Raw genomic sequence first — 17,860 nt, 5'->3', positions numbered from 1 at the left:
CAGATTGACTGCAGAACAGGGCAAGGAAGCTTCTTAAGTAGAGCATATTGACTGTAAACTACTTCGGCAAACAGTGAGATTAACAGCGTCTATCAGCTAACATTCAGCGCTACACCGACATGCACGGGGCCTCAGTCTAGAATGCGCGTACCGTGGGAGAAGATGACCGCCGCGCATCTCCAAACGAACGTTGCCAGCGGTGGCGGCGCTGACCGCCATGCGCCTCCACAAGAACGTCGCCAGCGGTGGCGGCGCGGCTAGAGGACGGCAGTCTACGAGAGCGTACTGTGGGAGCGAGAGGATCGCCATGCGTCCCCTCAACGAACCGCGGCGCCGACGTATCGGCGTGGCGGGGAGGGCGGCTTCGGCGGAGCGAATGGAGTGGAGGGGGACGGGGGGAGGGGGGTTTGGGGAATATTATTGGCTAGTTGGCCGAAGGGCGGTTGAATCTAGGATTTGGGGGGAATTTTTAGGTGGGGGGGGGGGATTTTCGCGCGGTGGGTGGGGGGAGTTTGGCGCATGGTCGGTTTCTCCAAGTGCAGCCCTACGTGTCAGTGAAGAGGCAAGCCGAAGCGCGTTTCGTTTGCGTGAGCCGTGTGCAGGACCGAACGTGTGCGGGGTGCAATGCGACCGCGACAAGGGTGCTGTGAGTGTACCGCCTTTTTCCTTTTAAACTAGGTGCTTCGCCCCCTAAAAAAACTTGTTGCTTCACGCGATCCATCGATACTACTACTAGTAATCCGGTAATCCCGACTAAAACGGCGCGGCCGGGTCTTTTCCCGCGCGATATGCTGGGAGGTTGGCTTAGTTGGGTTTTTTTAGGACGAGTAATGCTACACCTACGTAGTCCTAGTTACGTAACTAAAACATAATGTGAAACGTGTGAGCTGTTGATTGTAGATTGGGGGGAGGTAGGGGCCACCACCCTGAAAATCAGGGGAGGAGAAAGAGAGGCAATTTACGTTATCGCTTTCGTAGGTTCCCGTAGATGTGAAATGCGTGAATGTGCATTTGCAGATAAGGCCTTCCCTCATTCATCCTTTTCTCCCACAAGATCTTGATCTTCCGTGCAATGCACGGGCATCTTGCTAGTACTCCTACAATATACTATATTATTGTGGAAGTTCATATACACCGGCCGAGATTAATGCAAACACGGCAAATTTTCATTACATTTCGAACTTTTATAGGACAGAAAAATAAAATAAACCTGACCCTAAACCTATTCTACGGCGGCGACCGACGTCCTCCATCTGCGATCTCCATGTACGGGGGCGGGGTTCAAGACCCGTGAAGTGAAGGTGCAGTCTCCGGTGAGGAAAAGTAGAACATGGGAGACGGACCGGCCAGTTGGCACACCATGCCCTACTCATCCTCGGAGGAGTCCCCGACCTCGGCGGTGTCGAACGTTGGACGGCGGCAAGTAGGACGTGTGGCTGACGGTGCTCCCGTCGTCGGCCGCCAGCGTGGCCACCGCTTGTGCGGCGACTTGAGAGATGGTGGCGACCTCGAGCTCCATCCCCGAAGACAAGCTCTCCCGCAGAGCGTTCGCGCTTGTGGTCATGGCAGATGTGGTGCCAGGTAGGAGGACGATGCGCTATGGTGTGGAGGTTAGCTGGGCGTTGCCGCTTTAAGTAGCGCATTCCGGTGAGGCCAAGCATCCTGGTGCGTCATTAAGTCGCCGGAGTTGGTTCCTCGGGCACCGAGCCTCTTAACGACGGCATACGGATGGCATGAATGCGGGCAGCTGGCGCCGGCTGGGAACGCACCGTGCGACGGCGCGAGGGACGAGGGTTTTTGGTGTGCCAGGGTAGTCAGCTGCAGTCGTGGCAATGTTGGAGATGCCCTTTGCTCACATGCGATCGATGGATGTCATTGAAAAAGCAAGACGACCCGGCATGGTCTCAGGTCCTGAGGATGCAGTTGGTCGCGCTACACCACTCCGCGGACGCGTCCCGGCGCCCCGTGCATCCTCGACGAGCCAGGTGTTGGGGTGTGTTTGGATTGTGGCCAAAGTGCACCCTACCAAAATTTTGGTCATGACCCAAAGATTGGTCTTTGTTTTGATGGTTGCCATTTTTTGGCATGCCAATGAACTCTAGCCAACTCTAGTTCATTTTTCTTGCCGATGTCGGCCAAATCATGGGCAACCAAAACCTCAACCAAAATTTTGGCTACCCAATGCTTTGATGGGGCAACCTTGGGCACAAACCAAACATACTGTTGGTCGTGCCACATCACTAACGCCACCCTCGGCACACTGAAACCGACCGTGTCTAGCGACGATGAGCGTGTCGCTCACCGCGGTCGCCGTGTCCAGAGGCGGTGCTGGAGCTGCGCCACGTTGTTGGCCCCCACGACCCACATGAACGGTTGTCGGTGGCGAGGAGGTCGTGGGCCAGCTCCTCCATTGGACTAGTTTGCGCTACGTCGTCCCGACAGGTGTGCCCCACATGTCGGTTTCCCTGTTTTCCCGGCCATATTCGAGCGTCAGTGCTCCGCGTTGCGCATTAGGCCTTTCACTATGTAGGCCAAGCGAGACAACTTATTGTTTATTTGAGCCGTTCAAGTATAATCATGTGGCGTTTGCTTATTTCTCATTCCTCTCCAACCCTCTTCTCCATCGATCATGTCGCCCTCCGGTCGAGTCCATCCTCCCGCATGCCTCATTTGAACATTCCGCCGAGTATCATTCGCATGTGGGCCTAGACCATGCTTGTATTTCCAATGTTTATTTGTAATTTGTCCGACATGCATACAAACAAACGGTTCGTTTGAAGTTTCACTTTGCCTCCACTACGTGTCGCTTCGCGTCTTAGTTTTGACATCCCATTCGGTTCATGCCCCGACACATGTTGACGAGATCGATTGATGTTCAGAGATCAATTGCGTGTCGTGCAAGGAGATAAAGGTTTGGTCTGTTTCTATGATAGAAATGACCCGCGGGGGGGGGGGTCTGTGGGGATCAGAGGGAGTATATTGTACGTTCATAAGCGAAACGAACGTATTGTACCCACCCTAGTCCTCTTTCAATCGATCTCCGGACCCCGAGATGAAATCGAGAGAGAACGAGTGGGGGCATGTGTGATACCTAAGGCGGATTCAAAATTTTGAACCGGTGATCATAGCATCCGCAAATCATATATAAAGGGTATTCAATGTTCGTTTCGTTTTTGAACGTACAATATACTCCCTCCTATCCTTTCTAGTTTACATATAAGTTTTATGTGTAGTCAAAGTATCTCTACTTTGATAAAAAAAGTATCAACATTCAACAACGCCCAATCAATATTGTTAGATTCGTACGTACTCCTAGATTTGTACTCGAGATGGTTTCCAATTTGTTTTCAACCACGTGAATGTGCTTGTTCTCGCGCATGCTCTTCCTACTAGGATTTCGCCACGTATAGCCAGTCCAATAGTAACTTTTTTAAGCTCCCTGTCCAATAGTACTAGTGGAGTACTGACAACATCTGTACTAGAGTATGCAGTGCTCATAGTTGTACTCCCTCCTTCCATTTATATAGGGCCTATGTGGAGGAGAGAGATGTGAAAAAGTAAGGGGAGTGAGCTCTCATGCAAGAGCCTAGCTATATACGCATTCCTAGTTAAATACGTACAATAAATATGAAGAAAGAGATGGAGAGGAGATGGAAAAAAGTACTAATACAATAGCCAACCTTATAATTTTTTTGCGGGAAATAGCCAACCTTATAGCCCACACTACTGTATGAGTGCATATAATAGATGATGGCTATAGATGACATGGCAGTTCCTTATAGCCATCGACTGGCTATATTATTAACCATGCTCTAATGCGTTTTTCAAAACCGCATTTGACTATTGACAAGATTAATAGTACATGAGATGTATAATGTGAAAATTATATCATTGGAAGCTCCTTTCACATACGTATCCCTGCCTTACCCTCCCTTTCGGTCACTTACTGGCGGACCCCATGCTTGCTAGGCCCCGCATGTCAGTTACTCAATGGGTTCGGCCACGTCAGGGGATCCTCATCCGTAGTATACTCCCTCTGTTTTTATTTACTCCGCATAAAATGACGCGGGCGGGGGAGGGGGAGGGACGTCGGTTTGCTCTCAACTGCGGTCCCACAAGCGAGCGAAAACGCAAGACGAAGCGCGTTCCATTCGGTGAGCGACGTGGAGGGTCCAGCGTGCCGGGCTGCAACGCGAACGCGACAAGAGCGATGTACAGTCAAAACCGATTGACCGGTCGTCACCGGAACCACTATTCACACCAGAACCTTCGCTGCTCGGCCTACGCCAGCCACTGCCCTAAAACCACACCTAATCTCCAGCCCCTTCCCCCACCTTTCGATCCCCTAGCCCGCATCAAGCGTCCCCTAGTTCGCCGGAAAGCCATGGTGCGCCGCAAGATCACGTACTACAAGATGCTGACGCCGGAGCGCCGCGCAGAAATCGCGGCGGCGGTCGGCGCCAGAGACCTCCGTTCCCAAGCTCGCTTTGCGGCGGGCCAATCCCCGAGTTCTCTGGAGCCAAGCTACGAGGAGGAGGAAGCCGATCCAATGTTCATGGCGGAGGTCGCGGCGCAGAAGGCCCCCGATGGGTATGAGACGATGGACGTCGACTTCGTGCCGGCGTCCGAGTCCCCCATGGTGCAGGCGGACCAGCGGTTCAACCTGGCGATACTAAAGGAGGACCGGGAGGCAGAGGCTCAACTCGACGCGGAGCGCGCGCATGCCGCTGCCATCGAGGCTCTCCTGCAGGCGGAACCGGATGTCGTGGATGTGAACCGGGCGGCGGAGGCTCAACTTGAGGCGGAGCGCGCGGATGCCGCTGCCATCGAGGCCCTCCTGCAGGCGGAACCGGACGTCCTGGACTTGAACCGGGCGGCAGAGGCTCAACTCGACGCGGAGCGCGCGGATGCCGCTCTCATCGAGGCCCTCCTGCAGGCGGAACCGGACGTCCTGGACTTGAACCGGGCGGCGGAGGCTCGACTCGACGCGGAGCGCGCGGATGCCGCTGCCATCGAGGCCCTCCTGCAGGCGGAACCGGACGTCCTCGACTTGAACCGGGCGGTGCTCTCGTCCGTGCAGAGCGCCCGCACGCTCCGCGTGAACGAGTAGCTGGAGGCCGAGGACAACCACGGTGCGGAGACACACGTCGGCAGCTACGGCTGGTTCGCGCCGGCAGCCAAAGACGACGAGGCCGTCTCGTTCCGCGAGCAGTGATAGTTTTTCTTTATGTTGTTGTTTTTATGGATCTTTTGCTGTGTAAAAACATATATTGTTATGCAAGTCGCCTGACTTGGGTCAGTCTACCATTTCAGGCGGTTGGATGAATATCCTACGTCTCCTAACCCTTCTTCCTCACCTCTTCTTCTTCCCCAACAGACCACCGCACGGGCCGTACGGATACTCCCCAACATGCGGTTGGATAAACATACTCTATGAACGAAAATTATGTGTCAGCGGTAGGATGGCTGAGTTTGGTTTGTTCACATGCGACAGCACGTGTCAGTGAGGGTGCGTTCCCTTGGTTGGGTTTGCGGCGTGCAGGAGCGACTGTGCATGTGAGGGTGCGGTGCGACCGCGGCGTGCAGGAGCGACCGTGTGAGGGTGCGGTGCGACCGCGACAGCCGTGCGCAAGTGTACCTCCTTTTCATTTTGAAAACTTTAGGCAAGCTTGGCAAAAATGTGTGGCGAAGTATGGCAATGCAAGGCCTAGACCCAAACAGGATAAGTACGTAGTACTACGTACTAGGAGTACTAGTGTTAAAAAAGAAAGGCGGGGTTTTCCTTCGCGGGATTAATCGATACAAATCCTCGTTTCACGTGTCAATTAATGCGTATTTTTTTCTCCAAAGCCCAAAGAGCTAACCATCTCACTCCTCATCGCTTGATTAATGCAGCGCCATGCAAACCAACCTTCTCACTTCCGCATGCATGCAGGGGATATTAATGTCCTTGGTTGCTAGTACGAGGCAAACCCCATCAATTTTGCCTCGATTAGTGTTAGTGGCCTTTTGCAAATTGTAATTTTGATATACTGGCCTTGTGTACAAAAAAATGGAGGTAGTAACTATATTTGACTTCCTTCCCCATTGCGGTGACGTCGACGATATCTCGAACGTTGTGGTTTGGCGAAGTGCGTTCGACGGAGAACACCATTGAGGGAGACCACGGTAAGTCGTTCGCAAGTGCCGCCTGCAAGCCGAGACAACCGCCTTATTTGCATCCAGGAAGTCCGTTGAACCAAAGGACGCGTAAATGTACTAGTACTACTCGTACACAATAGCGTCGTCCGTCCAGCTTAGTGCGGTGAGATGGTTTCTCGAAGAAGACGATGGAGAAGCGGAGTCAGCGAAGAGTGAAATGATGGTTGCTTCGTCCGTGCTTTGTGATTTGACGCCTCACTGCTTTGTGATTTGTGATAGAAGGGACAGGGGAGTAGACTCTGTCCTCTATACTGTACATGCGTCCAAGCACGGGAGAAAGAGGAGAGACGTTGCATTTTTCTATTCCTTCAATCAATCAATCAGGGAGCTTCGGTTCCATCCTTTTGGCTTTGGCAACACCGTCCACAATGGTTCCCACGATGCCAAAAGCTATTTTCACATTTGGCTACACATTGTGGATGCCCTTAACCGTACCACTTGGTTTTGCTCCTGTGTGCTATCTATACAAATCTCAATTATATTGATCTAAAAAATTATAGAATCAAGATTAGTAAAAAGGAGGTGATTTTGCCGCGCGGATGGCGGGGGAGGTTTCTTATTTTTAGAGGACGTTGTCCTGGCGGTTTGCTAACATGCGGTCCCACGTGTCAGTGCTTTACCAAGCCGATCCGCTTCCCACATGAGGCAGAACAACGGCAGAAGCAACACGTGGTTAACTTGAAGAAGATGAGGGAGAAGCGGATTCAGCAACGAGTGAAATGATGGTTGCTTCGTCCCTCCAACTTCTTTTTTAGCATTATTACTTCGTCCCTCCAACTTAACTGCGGGAAAGGTGCAGCTTTGTGATTTGACGCCTCATTGCTCATTACTACGCCGGCGCCATGACTGGGTGCTTCACCCCGGCTGCTCTGCACTGTATTCCGGTATGGCACGTGGACCCGGTAGCTTGATGCCCCACATGTCGGCGAAAGGGACTAGAAGATTTATGAAAGCGAGCGCTCCACTCTTACGACGGAGGAGTACACGACACGACGGCCCAGTGAACTGTCACTTGTACTGTATATAGTACTATAGTTTTGCTGTTTCGCACGATCCATCGATACAAACCCGATTAAACAGGAAAGGGCGGGATTTTTCCCGCGCGGTATATGATACTGGCCATACATTTCAAAGGCAATTTTAATGTATGCAAACTGAATAATTAAGTAACAATATGATATCTAGTAAAACTAAAAACACATATGATTTATTGTGTTAGAGTGTAGTAGTAGTGCTGTATTGCATAGTTGTTAGATGTAACATGCGAGAACGTGTAGAGATGTAGTTTTGGAGGGCCTACAGAGAGAAAAGCGTAATACGTTCACCGAACTTCAGAATAAGCTGATTACGGTCACTATATACGTTTTGCGGTGATTATACGGTCACTTGCTCACGGTTCAGCATCGGATTGCACTCTGTTGACCGGCCAAATAGTCTGCGTGGCACCATGTTGACTAGTTAAATTGACCACGTTCCTTGTGGGTCCCACCTGTCAGTTCGCATAGGGAAAAGGTCAGATAAACACAAATTTACGCAGGCGCGACAAGACTCCACCCCGTGCGCGGGAATCACCTGGTTGTGTATGTGTCTGTCAGGGCCTGATGTGTGCGCATGCACGTGTAGGTTGAGCACTTGAGCGTGAGAGTGTGTGTTGGTCGTGTGGTGTACTGGTGTGTGCATGCATGCGTGCGTGTGTGCGTGTGAGTGTTGCGTGCGTGCGTGGCTGCGTGTGTACGTGTGAGTGTTGCGTGCGTGCGTGGGTGCATGTGTTCGTGTGAGTGTTGCGTGCATGCAGTTCGTGTGCATGCGTGCGTGTGTGTATAATCACCACACCAGCTCCTGTGTGTTAAAACAGACGGCTCAGCATACCAATACAAGGCCACCTTGTCCGCTGTGCCCGCGGTCATGACTTCGAACCACCGTCCAATATTTTTTTGTCGTTTGTTTTCATTCTTACTAGCAAGATGCCCGTGCGTTGCACGTAACATCAAGATGCATTTGTATGACTAGTTTATCTTGTGAGAGAAAAGGATGAACGAGGGAAGGCCTTATTTGCAAATGTGGAGAGGTGTGTGGGTACCTTTTTGCAAAATTGTCATAGTTTCTTTCCTATCCGTCAGATATAAATCGGACGGCCTATATTGCAGGATGGCAGGCACACCATCATCACCAACTCTGTTTTTTATAAGAGTGTATTTTATCCCTACTCTTATAAAAAGCATAGTCGGTGATGATCGTGTGCCTGCCATCCTGCAATATAGGCCGTCCGATCTATATCTGACGGATAGGAAGGAAACTATGGCAATTTTGCAAAAAGATACCCACACCCCTCTCCACACTTGCAAATAAGGCCTTCCCTTGTTCATCCTTTTCTCCCACAAGATAAACTACTCATACAAATGCATCTTGATGTTCCGTGCAACGCATGGGCATCTTGCTAGTATTTTATAAGAGTGTAGATGTAGAGTAGATACAAGCCGACAGGTGGGCCCGATGGTAGTGAGATAATGTGATGCAACACTAGAGGTGCCACGTGGAGCGTTTAACTGGTCAACTAGTCGTGTCTTGAGCAAATACAGAGTTGTACGGTGAGCCCGTGACTGTATAATAACCACAAAACGTAAATGGTGACCGTAATGAGTGGATTCTGAAGTCCAATGTACGTATCGTGCTTTCGCTTCAAATACAATGATCGTCACTGTATATATCACGAGAGAAAGATGAAACATGCGTGAATGTGCTGGGGGGCTTACTTTTAGAGGACCTGGAGATAGTTTGTGTGCGTACCTGAAAGGGGCGTAGAGGGGGGGTATGCGATGGAGAGAGAGATGCTCTTCGTTTCTCTTTATTATGACTAACTTTATATATAGTATAAAAATATACAAATTCACAGTGCGGAATAAATATCATTGTGGGCACCATGCAATGCAAGCGTTCATACTCCTCCATATAACTTTGTAATGTTGTATATATGTAGAAATTCTAAAATATTTTTTGGCCACACTTTATTCAAAAGGAATGTTGTATGCGAAAAAAACGTGAAGAGAGGGCTTTTAGATCAATGGGGTACGTGATGTAACATGTGTGAATGTGTAGTTGATGCATTTGGCAGGGCCTAGAGAGGTATGTGTGTGTATTACGTATTCGAGAGAGGCATGGATAGAGGGGCCGACAGGGGGGGCGTGGGAGAGATAGCACGAGAAATGAGAGTGGTCTAGAGAGAGAGAGACGAATATGACGTCACGGCGAGAGATTCCCTTGAGTGTGTATATGCAAGGGGGGAGTGGATAGAGGCACCAGGAGAATATATTTTTTATGTGTGGTGTCTGTGTTGGTATGTGTGGGTGTGAGAAGATAACGAGACGTGGGGGCAGAGGGTGTGTCACCGCGTGAGGTCCGGTGGGTCGAGGTGAGGCCCTTCGTTCGGTTCCGTCCTGCGCCACATTGGTCGGCCCGTGACGCATTTAGGGAGACCCATGGATGACTAGTCGTACAAGACAAAGATAGCATAATTGTGAAGGACTCTATGTCCACTGACAAAGCCGGCTAGGATTTGTAACCCTAGGTTCTCGGACTAAGGTAACCCCTTTATCTCTGATATTACTATTCATCCAACCTAACTTTAAGGGGCATCCTACAGAATGCTCTGCTAGAATCATACTCGTCGATTAGGAAGAGAGGTGTGAGACAATGCGTGAGAGACAGGCCTAAAGATAATGTGCGTACAGGAGACACGTAGGCAGGTCTATGTATATAGAAAGGGTCGATGGGGATTGTGCGTGTGTATGCTTGCGAGAGGAAGAGTGCTTGTGATAAAGGTTAGTGAAAACAGTCGTAAATGGTTACGAGAGGGAGGGAGGGTTATATCGAGAGCATGTGTGCGAGAAAGACACCTCGGGAGAGAGTGTGTGAGCATGTGTGAGAGACCACCGATGGAGAGTGAAACTACACGTACAAGACTGCTGTACACATTGATTAAAGATATAAATTGTATCCAAATATTAGGATGGGATCATGATATTTGCAATTCGCGTAAGGAACGGTCATTGATCCATCAGACATCTAGATTCTATCGAATTTGAGCATGTCTATGTTATTATTCGACACAATTGATCCACATAGTTAGTATTTTGAACTCCAGACAATGCATCGCTTTAGCAATCGAATATAAACGTGAGTATAGTTCATGTTGTGTGTGTAAAGCACATTATACATACGAAAGTTACACAATGAACATTATAAATAGCTACCTATGAACTAGCATACATTTGAATTCAACTTAAGGTGGTTTAAAAAAATCGAATTCAACATGAAGTCCATTCAATTATTTGAATTTGATATCATGGCATTTGTAAATCATACCTAAATTATGGGGGCACCAATCTTTGCTCTGATTTTGTACATAATAGCATATGTAGTCGTGTACAAAATAGATTCTAATTTAGCTCCTCCATTCCAAAATAATCGTAGTTATAGGATTTTCAAGTGTCAAAATTTCAAAAAGAAGCGGATAATTTAATGAGGTTTTCAAACATACAAGGTCAAATTTAACGTTGTCTATTTAGGTCAATCCTCAAAGTTCAAGAGTACTCTAAACGTGAATGCTTGTGTTTCAAAATTTCGAACGAAGCGCCAAAAGAGCCTCTACTCGCCCGAAACCGCGTGAGACCAATGTTTGGTAGTACAAGGAAATTACTTTTCTAATAACTCCGACCCGTGAAACCTACCGGCCCGACGTCCAAAGGTCTAAACCGGGGTAGGTTTGTAGCTTCATCTAGACGCCACGCAACCGCCTCCGAAAAACATTCATACACAATGGCCGCCTAAGCACACATGCGCGCGGCCGAAATCGCTCCCGCCCACTATTTGGGACACCTGGGATTACCATCCTACCCCGACCCGCAGTAGGTCCGAAATTTAAGAGGGGGGCAAAGTTTGTACTTTCCCCAAATTCCAAACAAGCGCATCCCATCTTCTATTCAAAAAAGCCAAAAACAAGCGCGTCCCAGACCGAAACATGGTTCTCCCCCTCCCCCCGCCCACCCGTCCGATTCCCCATTCGTACTCCGTGGGTGCAAAAACTACCTCTCCACCAGCCGCGAAACCCCGGCATCCTCCGTCCGCCACCCCATTCCACCCATCAACCGCCGCCCTCCTCCATCACGCCGGAGCCGATACCCCGATGTCGTCGTCCACCGCAACCTCAACCGCAACGCCCTCCACGGCTAGTAGTTGAAGCCGAGGCCGAGCCGTCCGTACCCGAGCCAGTTCAACCACGCCGTCCTGCGCCTCACCGCTGCCGCTCCAACTTCGCCACCCTCCACCGCACCGGAGCTGTTCCTGCTACGCCGTCCTTCGCCGCCTCGGATCTGCTTCCCCTCCGCCGACATACGGCCACGGCAACACAGTCAACAATTTGGCCATGGGTTCGTCCAAGCCTGCACCCTCCTCCAGAACATCGGTTTCCCCGGCAAAAAGAAGAAGATCGGCGCGACATGTGGAGGCGACCACACCGGCAACCGAAAATGGTACTCCTCTTCCCTTATTCGTGCAAATCTTACGTGTCTGCTTGCACGGTATTCATCCCACAGAAGACACTAGTTGACCGCTTCTTCTTGATACTAGATGTTCCTAGTAACTCGTGATGCACAAGGTTTCTCCTCATATACTATTTCACCTTAGCTAGAGGTCCGTCGCCCCCCTGAATTTCAATTCCTGGTCAGTTGATTCCCAATTAACGGAAGCATTCCCCGGCGTAACAGGCGCTAGTCCGCCTATTACGCCGGGGAAGCAGCGCCTCGGTGTTTATCTTAGGGGCGTGTGGGGCCTAGAGCTACTGGCGCCCGATCTGGAGGTCGGCCGGGATTAAAGGGATGGCCTGGGGGCGCTGCCAAGCACGGCGGTGGTGTGAGGTCGAGGGGAGGGCGGGGCGGCGGAGGCAGGGGTCTGGGCCGGTGGTCGCTGGCGATTCGAGAAAGATCGTCAACAGTGACTGGCGGGAGGTAGACGAAGGCCATCTGCCCGTTCCTTATAGATCGGACGGTTCATTAAAAAAATCGACTGACCTATTTATTTTCAGTCGACTGTTATCTTGATATGACCACATGTGGTGGTGTACTGGAGGAGTACCTGCATTTCCTGTGCTCATATATTACAAAATCATACGGAGTAGAATCTAATTTTGTTTGCCATGCAATGTTGTAGAGCTATCATATGTCTCCTGTCATTTATTTTTCAGCCACCTGCTATCTGCTACTTTTACAGTGCACTAGTTCTGCACACACTTCACCCATACTCTCACTATTGTGTTTTATGCAAGGGTATTTCAGACCCTGCTTGACAGAAGCAGAAAAGAATAGAGAGAAGTCGCTCTAGCGTGGTACGCGGCTAGGCCAGAAACGTCTCAAGGCTTTAAAGGGTGTAGTGTCAACAGATGGAGACGAGGAACGTAGCTCTGGAGTTGATGATCTCGCTCGCCGTGAACCACCATCGCAGGTGCTTGCTTTAACTTCACGGTGTCATATGTGGTTGCATGTTGCATATGGTGTCTAGCTTGTATTCGAAAGGCTGAAGTCGGTCTTTATCAAGATAAGGAAATATTTTTTTACATGAACCACCATCCCGGGAGCACCAGAAGACAAATAGCTAGTCAGGGCACTGGCCGAGCCAGTGACAAGTGTTGGAAATATGCCCTAGAGGCAATAATAAATTGGTTATTATTATATTTCCTTGTTCATGATAATCATTTATTATCCATGCTAAAATTGTATTGATAGGAAACTCAGATACATGTGTGGATACATAGACAACACCATGTCCCTAGTAAGCCTCTAGTTGACTAGCTCGTTGATCAATAGATGGTTACGGTTTCCTGACCATGGACATTGGATGTCGGTGATAACGGGATCACATCATTAGGAGAATGATGTGATGGACAGACCCAATCCTAAGCCTAGCACAAGATCGTCGTAGTTCGTTTGCTAAGAGCTTTTCTAATGTCAAGTATCATTTCCTTAGACCATGAGATTGTGCAACTCCCGGATACCGTAGGAATGCTTTGGGGTGTACCAAACGTCACAACATAACTAGGTGGCTATAAAGGTGCACTACAGGTATCTCCAAAAGTGTCTGTTGGGTGGCACGAATCGAGACTGGGATTTGTCACTCCATGTAAACGGAGAGGTATCTCTGGGCCCACTCTGTAGGACATCATCATAATGTGCACAATGTGACCAAGGAGTTGATCACGGGATGATGTGTTACGGAACGAGTAAAGAGACTTGCCGGTAACGAGATTGAACAAGTATCGGGATACCGACGATCGAATCTCGGGCAAGTAACATACGATAGACAAAGGGAATTGTATACGGGATTGATTGAATCCCCGACATCGTGGTTCATCCGATGAGATCATCGCTGGAACATGTGGGAGCCAACATGGGTATCCATATCCCCGCTGTTGGTTATTGGCCGGAGAACGTCCTCGGTCATGTCTGCATGGTTCCCGAACCCGTAGGGTCTACACACTTAAGGTTCGATGACGCTAGGGTTATAGGGAATAGATATACGTGGTTACCGAATGTTGTTCGGAGTCCCGGATGAGATCCCGGACGTCACAAGGAGTTCCGGAATGGTCCGGAGGTAAAGATTTATATATGGGAAGTCCTGTTTTGGTCACCGGAAAAGTTTCGGGTGTTATCGGTAACGTACCGGGACCACCGGGAGGGTCCCGGGGGTCCACCAGGTGGGGCCACCGGCCCCAGAGGGCTGCGTGGGCCAAGTATGGGAAGGGACCAGCCCCTAGGTGGGCTGGTGCGCCTCCCACAAGGGGCCCAGGGCGCAGGAAGGGGGGGAAGGGGGAAACCCTAGGCTCAGATGGGCCTAAGGCCCACCTAGTGGTGCGCCCCCCTCTCTTCCCCCTTGGCTGCCCCTCCAAGTCCCATCTAGGGCTGGCCGCACCCTTTGGGGGGGAACCCTAGATGGGGGCGCAGCCCCTCCCCCTCCCCTATATATATTGGGGGTTTTGGGGCTGCCATAGACATGAGAACATCTCTCTCCTAGCGCAGCCCTCCCCCTCTTCCATGTCCTCCTCCTCTCCTGCGGTGCTTGGCGAAGCCCTGCAAGATTGCCACGCTCCTCCATCACCACCACGCCGTCGTGCTGCTGCTGGACGGAGTCTTCCCCAACCTCTCCCTCTCTCCTTGCTGGATCAAGGCGTGGGAGACGTCACCGGGCTGCACGTGTGTTGAACGCGGAGGCGCCGTGGTTCGGCGCTTAGATCGGAAACAACCGCGATCTGAATCGCTACGAGTACGACTCCTTAATCCGCGTTCTTGCAACGCTTCCGCATCACGATCTACAAGGGTATGTAGATGCACTCCCCTTCCCCTCGTTGCTAGATTACTCCATAGATTGATCTTGGTGATGTGTAGAAAATTTTGAATTTCCGCTACGTACCCCAACAACAAGCCCATCACAGACATGCATCACCTGGAAGCCAACTAAAAAGCCACGATGGTGGCGAAGTAGCCCGCCTCCCACTAGGCTCTCAGGTCCTAGATGATCATGCTCACCACTCCAGCCGGATGTCTAGCTTGTATTGCTTCCAATTTGGTTAAATTGCATCTACTTAGCTTACACACTATACCTTTGAATATGACACACCTTCCTGTTTTTGGTACATACTAGTACATCTGTCTATTAACCATGTTCTTACATGAAACTAATGTTCTTGTGTATCCCTCATCAATCACTTATGATGAGGCAGTCAGGCCAGTGGACTACTGTAATAAAAGATCCTCATTTAAAGAATGTAGTGTCAGCCTCCCCACATGATTCTCAAGAAACAGCAAGGCTAGATGAAGATAGTGAACGTAGCTCTATAGTTGATTACCGCATTTCCCCTACACTAGCATCGCAAGTGCTTGCTCTAACTTGGCAGCGTGATATGTAGTTGCATGTTGCATGTGGTGTCTAGATTGTAATTCCTCTAATCTGGTTAAATTGCATGTGCTATTCTGCTTAGTTTATACATTATACCTGTTAATGTGACATGCCTTCCTGTTTTAGTACATAGTACATCTGTCTATTAAGCATGTCCTCACATAAAACTATTGTTTTTTTTGTATCCCGCATAAATCAATATGACGAGACACCTTCAGTATATGAACTGTGATATTAGTTGCATCTTTGATATGATTTATAGCATGCGCTGCTTCTAATTTGTTGAAATGCCATTTATGATGGGCACTTTTAACTTGGCAGAGTCATATTGGTTGCATCGTTCACGTGGTGTCTAGCTCGCATTGCTTCTTATTTGTTGAAATGGTTTCTGCTTAGTTTACACAAACAGTTGTGAATATGCCATGCCGTCCTGTTTTTCGTATTATTCCATCCTGGAATCATGTGTTTGCCTTACATCAAAGTAGTGATTGCCAGTATCATGCACGAATGAGTTCTGAAGAGTGAATTTTATTGCTTTTTCTTGTCGGTTTTACTTGACAATTCAAAATCAATAAAGCGGAAGGAAGTTAGCAAGGCAACGGATGAAGGTGCTCCTTCCAAACAGAGGGCCTCTACAGATTCTACTCCTCCATCCCCCCAAGATGATTTGCAAGACAACACATGCATAGACACTCAACATAGCTGTGTTGGTGATGAGCACGTCTCCCCTAGTGCACCATCACAGGTGCTCCCTCTAACTTGGCACTGTTATATGTGGTTGCATGTTATGTATGATGTCTAGCTTGAATTGCTTCTAATTTTGTTGAATTTCATCTGCTTACTTTACACATTATACTTGTGACTAAGACACGTGTTCCTGTTTCTAGAACATACAATATCTGTCTATCACACCATGTTCTTACATCAAAGTACATTTGTTCTGAAGAACTAAATTGTTATTCGTTTTTCTTGTCGGCTTGACTTAACATGGCACAGAGAAAGAGGAAGCACGACAGAACGACGGGGAAAGGGAAGCGGAACAATCCTGCAGATTCTGCTAGTACTAATGGTGCAATAGAAGGTCAAAGTCCAGCGGAAAATTGTACGGACAGGGTATCCCGTGCTACACGAGCTGCATAACAAGCCAAACAGAAACAAATAGCTGCCACCAAACAAGCAGAGACAACCCTAGTTGTTGCAACACCTTCCACAGTACCACCAGCTGGACGATTTACTCGTTGGTCAACTCAGCTATCAGCACGTTCCCAAGCTCCCTTGCCACCTGACACTACTTGCAAAGCACTCTTGACACAAGATGAGTTGGCAAGATCAGATGAACTTTGTGAGCTTCAACAGCAAGAAGGTAGTTGCTGGAGTCAAGTTACAGTTGCATGCTTCTTTATATGTAGTCTAACAGTTTGATGTACACTAACACTTCCTATGTTTGTTGTTGGACTAGCACCTAGGCGCAAGAGGAAACAAACTTCAGGGATAATGCTCGATAGGTTAACTAAATCTAGAGGAGGAAGAATGGAGATCCGTTTTGAGGCAGGTTTAAGAAGGCCACGTGATGCTACAGAGTTGGCCAAGTTAGTATCAGAGGCAGCGGTTGCTGTTAGGTGTCATGTACGTATCCTCCCAACATGGATTCAGTACAGGAATGACAAAGACGAAACCTAGTTCAACACCTTCCTCGACCATTTATCTGTAAGTACGGTTATGTATGGAAACTAGTAATATCGTCTTGCTCTGTCCAATACTTTCTAGGTTGCTGATAATGAGACTCCCATAATTTTCAACAGATGAGGTTCAAGTTGGATAGCCAAGATGATGCAACCAGACAAGCTTGCACCCATGTTTTCAAGTCTACTCTGCGACAATATCGGTATAACTTGAGGAAAACTCACTTTGAAGGCAAGGCTAATAGTGAACTTGCCCAAACATCTCCAGTGGAAAATATATCTGATGAAGACTGGAGAGGCCTCGTTAAACACTGGTCCGATCCGAAGTATCAGGTACATTATATATATGTGATCAGATCAGATGTTGAAGTCCTATTTATGCATGTGCCACACAAATCTATCTTCTTGTAGGTGAACTGTTCAAAGAAAAAAGCCAACCGTACGAAAGTGAAATTCCAACAGACGACAGGATATCGTAGCTATATTGCACACTGCGAGGTTCTTGTAATTAGCTGTTGTTTCACTCTTTTCGCTGTACCATATTATCATATCTATATTGACTTGTTCCTAATGCAGAGGAAAGCCCAAGGACCAAAAATTACCTGAACCAAATGCTGTGGAAATCTTCAAGGACTGTCACACCAGCAAGAAGAAGGGCATGCCTACACCAGTCAAAGCCGCTGTTGTAAGTCCTTAATCCTCATGCCTTTTAACTACTACTTACTCTGACTTGTGCCTTGAATTGCATGGTTTGCAGCCAATGTCTATTACTCTTTTCAATTTTATACACAATTGTCTTAGCGTATCATTGCACCTTACAAGGTTTAAAAGAGAGGAGCGATGTTCCTTTGATCTTGACCTGTAATCTAGTTCCGTGCTGGACTTGCCCACACAATGTTGCAATTGCCTGTTTGTCTGTTCTCAGTTGTTTTGTCATATGAATGATGTCATACTATGCTTACCGTATTATAAACTTCGTCTCTTTATCCTTTGCCCTCAATACAATGTGAAGAAATAGACAATACATTAGCGAT

Source organism: Triticum aestivum, chromosome 4D (genome assembly GCF_018294505.1).
Source record: "Triticum aestivum cultivar Chinese Spring chromosome 4D, IWGSC CS RefSeq v2.1, whole genome shotgun sequence".
Taxonomy (NCBI): Eukaryota; Viridiplantae; Streptophyta; class Magnoliopsida; order Poales; family Poaceae; genus Triticum; species Triticum aestivum.
Note: the sequence above shows the minus strand (reverse complement) of the source record.